The 7,500-nt window shown below is 47.2% G+C and overlaps 1 protein-coding gene across 1 annotated transcript in view; it reads left to right on the plus strand.

The window, feature by feature from the left end:
- The window catches only part of plekhh1 (pleckstrin homology domain containing, family H (with MyTH4 domain) member 1), a 64,872-nt gene that overhangs the window by 5,310 nt on the left and 52,062 nt on the right, over positions 1–7,500 (plus strand). The gene's annotated exons all lie outside the window — the stretch shown is intronic.

Below are 7,500 nucleotides of genomic sequence, written 5' to 3' on the forward strand. Positions count from 1 at the left end.
GAGGGGACCAACCCTGGCCCACTCTCTCCCTCCTATGTTAAACAAGCATGCAGTGCTAAAGGAACTAAAAGAATTGTTCCAGGGAGAATTAGCATGGTCGTGCTGAAAGTGTTTAACCAGCAAATGGTTTGTTTGCACCCAGCTGTCTTAGCTAGCTTACTGGTGGAGGTGGCCTGGCCTGGGCTTACCATAGCAGGGATGCTTTGGCCTGGTCTAGTCTAGCCTGAATGGACTAGCAGGGCCTACCATACCAGGGTTGGCCTGGTTTGGTCATAGCTAGCTGGGCCTACCGTAGCAGGCTAGCTCTATGCTAGGCTGGCAGGGTCTAGAATGGTTGTCTGCTTTGGGCTGACCTCCCTTCCCTTACACACCGTGTTTCCCTTTGCCTGGCTGGTTCTCCTCAACCTCCAGAGAGATCCATCCAGGACTCCACCAGGGTCTAGGCCTTGTGGTGGGCCAGAGGAACCTCTGGATATATGGCTTCTGTAATTAGCCTGCTAGCCGGTGCTAACCCTACACTTATGAGCAGGCTAATTGCAGAGAGTGCAGAGAGAAATGGCTGAGTTTCAGCAGCCATCTGTTTGTCTGGCCGGCAGGCTGGTTAGCTAAGTGGCTGGTTGTCTATCTGTTTTGTCTGTCTCTCTGGCTGGCTGACTGGATGGCTTCTCATCTGTCCGTCTGTCTGTCTGAGTCTGTCTTTATGAGTTATACTTTGTTAACACTTTGCTATCATTACTATAATCAACTTTTCCCCCATTGAATTCCCGCTTGAGCCTTTATGAATAAACATGCTGGAGAGTCCTTCTGTCTGTCTGAGTCTGTCTGGGTGTCCGTCTAGCCATAGAAAAAATGAGAACTAGTCAAATCGTTGTATTTGTCACGTGCTTCATAAACAACAGGTGTAGACTAACAGTGAAATGCTTACTTACGGGCCCTTCCCAACAATGCAGAGAGAAAAAAAATAGCTAAATAGTCAAAGAAATAAATAATGCTAAATAATAACACAAGGAATAAATACACAACGAGTAACGATAACTTGGCTATATACACGGGGTATCCGTGCCGAGTTGATGTGCAGGGGTACGATGTAGTTGAGGTAGATATGTATGTTGAACGCTGAGCTCTAGTCAATGAACAGCATTCTCGCGTAGGTGTTCCTTTTGTCCAGGTGGGAAAGGGCAGCTTGGAGTGCATTCGACATTGCGTCATCTGTGCACCTTTTGGGGCGGTATGCGAATTGGATTGGGTCCAGGGTGTCTGGGATGATGGTGCTGATGTGAGCCATGACCAGCCTTTCAAAGCATTTCATGGCTACAGATGTGAGTGCTACGGGGCGATAGTCATTTAGACATGTTGCCTTGGCATAGCGGGATTTCTTACAAGTTTCCGGATTAGTGTCCCGCTCCTTGATAGCGGCAGCTCTAGCCTTTAGCTCAGTGGGGATGTTGCCTATAATCCATGGCTTCTGGTTGGGATATGTACATAGGGTCAATGTGGGGAGAACGTCGTCGATGTACCCATTAATGAAGCCGGAGACTGACCTGGTAAACTCCTCAATGCCATCGGATGAATCGCGGAACATATTCCAGTCTGTGCTAGCGAAACAGTCCTGTAGCTAAGCATCCGCTTCATCAGACCACTTCTGTATTGAGCGCGTCACTGGTACTCCCTGTTTGAGTTTTTGATTGTAAGCAGGAATCAGCGGTATAGAGTTATGGTCAGATTTACCAAATGGAGGGCGAGGAAGAGTTTTGCATGTGTGTGGAGTAGAGGTGATCTAGAGTTTTTTCACCTTTAGTTGCACAGGTGACATGCTGGTAGAAACACTATTGTACCGGCCTGGATCCCGTTTCACTCCTGCCCTGTAATTAAGAAGGGATTGCCTGGTCTGGCTGGGCTGGGGAGAGCTGGGGGCTGGGAGTGGGGGCTGAGTACAGGCATTGCTTGGCCAGGCTTCGCTAGGCCTTAGCAGCACATATACTAAAGCTATGGAGATCTTGGTGTGGGACGGACACTGGCTGGGGTGGGGTACAGGGACTGGGTTAGGAGGTATTAGGTAATTTAGTTCAAAAGCACAGCCTGACCTGCTGTTTGTAGAGCTAAAGACAGTTTGAGGTTCAAAGAGGAAGCTTTTATTTAACTGTCATAATGAAGTCATCGCTGAGAGGTGAGTGTTTGCTTTTCTCACATTGCCCCACTGAGTCACAGGAAGTGAAGTGAGGATGAGTTGTGAGGTGCAACTATTTCCATAAGACCTTCAGAGGGGTTTCACATGATTTTGCTTAGCAAAAGATGCTGTATCTTAATTTGATCATCCTATTTTTGCAGGAATTTTTCTGTGCAGAAAGGAAATGCAAGCTTGTATTGTATTCAAGTTTTATAAAGGCTTCTGAAGTTTGTAATTTCCACTTTAAAATGTCAGACTGGATTTGCTCTAACAAATAATTTATTTACCCCTACAAAAATGTCCATTCATTATAATCCACATAATAATAATGTCATGTTCAGTGTTGTGATTAGTTACCTGAAAGTAACATATTACATATTTCTAGTTAATGCATTACATTAAAACATTACTTTGTGTGGAAAGTAACACGCTATATTACTAGTTCTATTACTTTGCGTTACTTTCATGAAAAAATCAGTTTGTTTGAGGGAGGGAGCAAGGCGAGCCGCACACACACACACACACCAAAGATATGTACTTACTAACTCACCCAATGATGCGCAGCTCACGCACCAGAGATGACGATGTGCTCGTGCCAAAAACCTCTCTCGCTCTCGTTAAACAATGCTGTTGGCTCAATATGCCTATTTGGAAGTTGATAGGATATTTTGGAACAGACAGATTAGATTGTTCTATTTTCAGCAGGGGAGCCATTTGCTTTCCAACCTGTTTTTTCCCCCCACGATTGTATTTGAAATATTGTGAAGGCCTGTTTTGGCTGCATGCTGTTCACTAGGGCTGGGCGGCATACTGTATTTTACTAGGGCTTAGCGACATACCGTATTTAACTATATACCCCGGTGTAGCAATATTGATGTTACTCATATTGATGTTACACAGGAAACGGAAACCAGTTGTTACTTTTTTTATTTTATTTTTTTTTATTTTAATTTTTATCCCATTTTTCTCCCCAATTTCCGTGGTATCCAATCGCTAGTAATTACTACCTTGTCTCATCGCTACAACTCCCGTACGGGCTCGGGAGAGACGAAGGTCGAAAGCCATGCGTCCTCCGAAGCACAACCCAACCAGCCGTACTGCTTCTTTAACACAGCGCGCCTCCAACCCGGATGCCAGCCGCACCAATGTGTCGGAGGAAACACCGTGTACCTGGCCCCCTTGGCTGGCGCGCACTGCGCCCGGCCCGCCACAGGAGTCGCTGGAGCGCGATGAGACAAGGATATCCCTACCGGCCAAACCCTCCCTACCCCGGACGACGCTATGCCAATTGTGCGTCGCCCCACGGACCTCCCGGTCGCGGCCGGCTGCGACAGAGCCTGGGCGCGAACCCAGAGACTCTGGTGGCGCAGTTAGCACTGCGATGCAGTGCCCTAGACCACTGCGCCACCCGGGAGGCCCTACCAGTTGTTACTTACTTCATTAATGTGCTGGTTGACAAGATGCCTCGTAAAGTTTGCTTAACTATATATCTTTGTCTGTCGTGACTACAGCACAAAGCATACTGAAACATGGTGGCAGCGGTACTCAAAAGAACCTGGATGTCATCAATGTTAATGAAGAATACATCCCAGGCAGCAGTTTGAAAAAGTGCCTCGTTTACGGGCTAGTCATCGCGCCGAACATCTACGTTAGATGGCTATCGTGAGAGACTCTATGCTAAAAGCTAGCTGGCTATTGGATGCAAGCAGATTCATGAGTAGCCAAAGTTCCATTCTACCAATAAATCGCCACGGAAAATGCACTGAAACCTCCGGGAAAAATAGACTTTGAGGATTGTAATTTAGCACTGACCTGTAAAAGATGGAAAGAGGAATTCAATTTGTACATGGCTCTAACAACGAGAGAAAAACCTGAGGACTACAAAGTGAAGCTACTGTATTATCTCTTTGGGGAAAAAAGCAGAGAGATTCGTGTGGGCAGTACAAAAGACAATATCTCTGAGGAAGTAATTGCAGCGCTGGTTGCATTTTGTGATCCCAAGGAAAATGAAACAATTGAGAGATATTTCATGTGAAGTCAGGGCCAAGATGAGAGTTTAGACAAATATATCTCACTGAATTGAGGACTCTCGTGGCCACCTGCAACGTTGGCGTAATCACAGACTCTCTTATCGGGGACAGGATTGTGTGTGGCACGTGTGACACATACTCAGAGAGACTGATCTCAGTTTAGAGAAATGCATACAGATTGGAAGAGCTGCAGAACTGTCCAGACAGAGAGCTAACGTCATAAATGTGCAGGGCCCTGTAGCAGTGCATGCAGTAACACAGAAAGAGAGACCGAGAGGGAGAGGAGACCCTACAGAGGGACAGAGCATTATACAATGCAGATACTGTGGACAGACACATGAGAGAAAAAAGGAAAAATGCCCTGCATATGGACAAAAATGTAAATCCTGTGGAAAAAAACATCACTTCTCTATGGTTTGCAAAAGGGCAGGGATCAGCAAGAGAAACAAGAGTCCTGGCAATGGAAAATGAATCAGCTGACTCAGAGAGCCGTGAGGATGTTCTGTGCATCACACTAGGGCCAAAGTCAGAGAGCATCAACGTGGTGCAGGAGAAAACCACAGACCCCAATGCAGCTCTCTTTGCGACCATGCTGGTCAACAAAAAATCAGTCAGATTGTAATCAGTGCTAGTTGTAATGTTATCCCTGCGAACCTCATAAAAGCCAGTCACCTAGAGCCCTGCAGTCTGGTGTTGGTGATGTATAACAAGAGCACTCTGACGCCACTGGGGAAGTGCACACTTAAAGTGATCAATCCATGCAATAAGAAAACCTACCGAGTTGAGTTCATTGTAGTCAACAAGAATGGACACAGGCCCATTCTAGGCAGTAAAGCTATCCAGGCAATGGCGTTGATTACTGTGCAGCATCACAACATCCTGGCCATCGAGAAAACAACCGGATCCTGGACTAAAGAGCAAATGAAACAGGAGTACTCTGATGTATTCCAGGAAGATGGATACTTACCCGGCGAACTGAAGCTGGAAGTGGATGAGCGAGTGGAGCCCGTCCAGCTGCCGAAGAGAAGAGTGCCAGTAGCACTATATAAACCACTCAGAGGAGCTCAGTGGTCTAGAGAAAAGAAGGAGGATAAAAGCAGTTGGAAAAAAAGCACAGATTGGATTAGCAGCCTGATCGTAGTGAAGAAACCGTCTGGAAAACTACGAGTGTGCATTGATCCGGAACCTCTCAACAAGGCGCTCAAGAGGAGCCATTACCCACTTCCCAGTGTTGAAGACGTGTTGCCAGATCTGAACAGAGCACGCGTGTTCTCTGTGATGTAAAAACGGATTTTGGCATGTGGAACTGGAGGAGGAATACAGCTATCTCACCACGTTCTCTACTCCCATGGGACGCTACAGGTGGCTGCGCATGCCAACGGGAATCAGTCCAGCCCCAGAGATCTTTCAGAGGAAGTTGAACCAGGCAATGGAAGGTCTTCCAGGAGTCAAAATCATTGCAGATGACATCCTGATTGTGGGAGAAGGAGACAACGATGAAGCGGCGACTCTGGACCATGACTAGAACCTGAAAATGCTCCTGGACAGATGCAGGAAGCTCAATATCGAGCTGAATCCGGAGAAGCTGCAGCTCAGGCTGAAGGAAGTGCCCTACATTGGCCACCTGCTAACATCAGAGGGGTTGAAAGTGGACCCAGGAAAAGTGACAGCCATCAAACAGATGCCTATTCCTACAGATGTGCAGGGGGTGCAGCGCTTCCTGGGCATGGTAAACTACCTAGACAAGTTCTGCAGTCACGCCACGGAGCTCTGCGAGCCACTGCGACAGCTAACACACAAGGACTCACTGTGGAAGTGGTCAGAGAAACATGAGCAGGCTTTCAATAAAATCAGGGATACCATTGCACAGACTCCTGTGCAGAAGTACTACAACCCAACAGAGCAGCTTGTACTACAGTGTGATGCTTCAGAGAGTGGGTTAGGAGCAGCCTTGATGCAGGGAGGACAACCAATAGCATACACCAGCAGAGCCCTGACAGAGACTGAAAAAGGGTATGCACAGATAGAGAAGGAGCTGCCAGCAGAGCCCTGACAGAGACTGAAAAAGGGTATGCACAGATAGAGAAGGAGCTGCTTGCAGTGGTGTCTGGCATGGAGAGGTTCTACCAGTTCACAAATGGACGAACTGTGGATGTGCAGTCAGATCACAAGACCTCTAGAGAGCATCATGACAAAGCCTCTCCTCAGCGCACCAAAAAGACTACAACGCATGCTAATGATAATCCAAAACAACGAGGTCAATCTCCGATACGTTCCGGGAAAACATGTGGTGCTGGCCGACATCCTGAACAGAGAGAAACTCACAGAACAAGCCAACAGAGGCCCTGTGGAGGTCGAAGTGGAATCAATTAATATGATACACTACCTCGCTGTGTCAAGCGAGAGACTAAAGCACATCCGGAGAGCCACTGAGCTGGACCAGGAGCTCCAGATACTGAAAAATATGACCCTGCTGGGATGGCCTGAAGTGTAATAACATGTACCCTTGGAAGTAGCCATGTATTTTCACAACAGAGATGAGCTGAGTGTGCAAAATGGAGTTATCTTCAGAGGTGAGCGAGTCGTTGTGCCTACTGCCCTCAGGTCAGAGATAATACAGAGAATCCGTTCCTCACACATGGGAACAGAGGGATGTCTGAGAAGAGCTCGCGAGTGTGTCTACTGGCCAGGCATGAATGCACAGCTGAGAACATACATGCACTGCATGGGCTATGAAGCAGCGGAAAGAAACGTTGAGGCCCCACGAAGCACCAAAGCATCCCTGGCAAAAAATAGGGACTGACCTGTTCCATTTCAACGACAGAGACTACATGGTCACAGTTGATTATCTCTCCAACTTCTGGGAAGTGGACCATTTGGAGAACACAGTCGAAAACGGTCATTTGAAAACTGAAGACACACTTTGCATGCTATGGGATACCTGACATCCTTTACTCAGACAATGGTCCCCAGTACTCTTCAGACGAGTTCCGAAGTTTCAGCAAGGCTTGGGACTTTACATACAAAACATAGTCTCCAGGATACCCGCAAAGTAATGGGAAAGTCAAATCGGCAGTGAAAACAGCCAAAAGACTGATGGCAAAAGCAAAGAGAGCAGGTGCTGGCCCATACCTGGCCATGCTGGATTCCAGAAATACCCCGTCACAAGGAACAGTCAACAGCCCTGCAATGGTGCTCATGGGAAGACGTACAAAGACACTACTTATAATGAGTGAAAAACTTCTGAGACCGGGGATGGCAAACTGTCAACTGGAGAAGTTCAAAGAAAGACAACAGAAACAG

Source organism: Salvelinus fontinalis, chromosome 15 (genome assembly GCF_029448725.1).
Source record: "Salvelinus fontinalis isolate EN_2023a chromosome 15, ASM2944872v1, whole genome shotgun sequence".
Taxonomy (NCBI): domain Eukaryota; kingdom Metazoa; phylum Chordata; class Actinopteri; order Salmoniformes; family Salmonidae; genus Salvelinus; species Salvelinus fontinalis.